Below are 1,478 nucleotides of genomic sequence, written 5' to 3' on the forward strand. Positions count from 1 at the left end.
AAAAAAAAAAAAAAAATTAGTAAAGGGATAAGTACATCAGCCACAGCCTAGAAAAGGGACTGTTAACAGTGGCCCAGACCCCTCAGGTGGGAAAGTCTAGACCATGCGACCAGGCAACCCACCTCCCCCAGCAGAGGCACTGAAGGTGACAGCAGTCTGTGCTGGGATAGTAGAGTAGGGAGAGACACCAAGCAGAGTGGCAGCCTCAAGGCCAGCTGTGCTGCTGGAGACTGGATTCCTTCCCATGCCCCTCTCCTTATAAACTGCCCTCAGGAAAAGAGGCCCACCAGAATCCAGGAAGAGCTACATCCTGAATGTAGCTAAATAAGTGGATCCACATGGACTGGAGATAAAACTCTGATTCGCTTCCCAGATCTTCCCTCAGGACAGAAGGACTTATTCCTCAGCTGCTGGGAATTTGCTCTGAGAATTTTCCTCACCTGAAGAACCCATTTTGCACAAGGCCATTTCTGAGGGCAGCTTGTATCCAATGACTGGTCAATATTGTCAAGGCCTGGCCACCACCCCAATTTGAGATGACTAAAGTGCTATCCCAGCTTCAGTGCTCCCCGTGGAGTTAGCTGAAACATTCCTGAAATTGCATGGCAACCCAGCTTCTTCATCTGTCCAGTCCTGCTTCCTTCCCCTCCCGCAGACGCTGATCCTGAGGGCGTTCTCTAATAAGATTCCCACTTGCTGTCCTACTGTGCAACAATGGTGGAAGGATGCAGAAAAATTATCAGAGGTAATTATGTCAATTAGCCAGGCTTTGTGGTGGGTACCGGTAGTCTCAGCTACTTGGGAGGCTGAGGCAGGAAGATCCAAGAGTTTGAGGTTGCTATGAGCAAGGCTAATGCCATGGCACTCTAGTCTGGGGCAACAGAGTGAGACTCTCAAAACAAAAAAAGAAAAAGTAATTATCTCACTTACAATTATGGAAAGAAGGCTTTCTTTTTTAATAAAACTAACAATATTGGGCGGTGCCTGTGGCTCCGTGAGTAGAGCGCTGGCCCCATATACCGAGGGTGTCGGGTTCAAACCCGGCCCCAGCCAAACTGCAACAAAAAGCTGCGCATTGTGGCGGGCACCTGTAGTCCCAGCTACTCGGGAGACTGAGGCAAGAGAATCACCTAAGCCCAGGACTTGGAGGTTGCTGTGAGCTGTGTAACGCTGCGGCACTCTACCGAGGGCGATAAAGTGAGACTCTGTCTCTACCCCCCCAAAAAAAGAAAAAAAAACTAACAATATTTTCATTTTGATTATTTCTGAGAGCTACTTAGTAAGTTTCTTAAAAAGTGAAAAGGGATTTTACTCCTTTCTCTTTTCTTCCTGGCTTTGCTCTGCTGTTACATGGCAGGCAAACTGAAATTATGGAATTGAATTGTTTTTATACCATAGGAAAACACACACACACACTCACTCTCTCTCTCTAGTGTCTCTGTTAAAACAGCACAGTAACCCCCCAAAAGCAAAATGGG

The sequence above is a fragment of the Otolemur garnettii genome, unplaced genomic scaffold (genome assembly GCF_000181295.1).
Source record: "Otolemur garnettii isolate 467f Iridium unplaced genomic scaffold, OtoGar3 scaffold00022, whole genome shotgun sequence".
Taxonomy (NCBI): domain Eukaryota; kingdom Metazoa; phylum Chordata; class Mammalia; order Primates; family Galagidae; genus Otolemur; species Otolemur garnettii.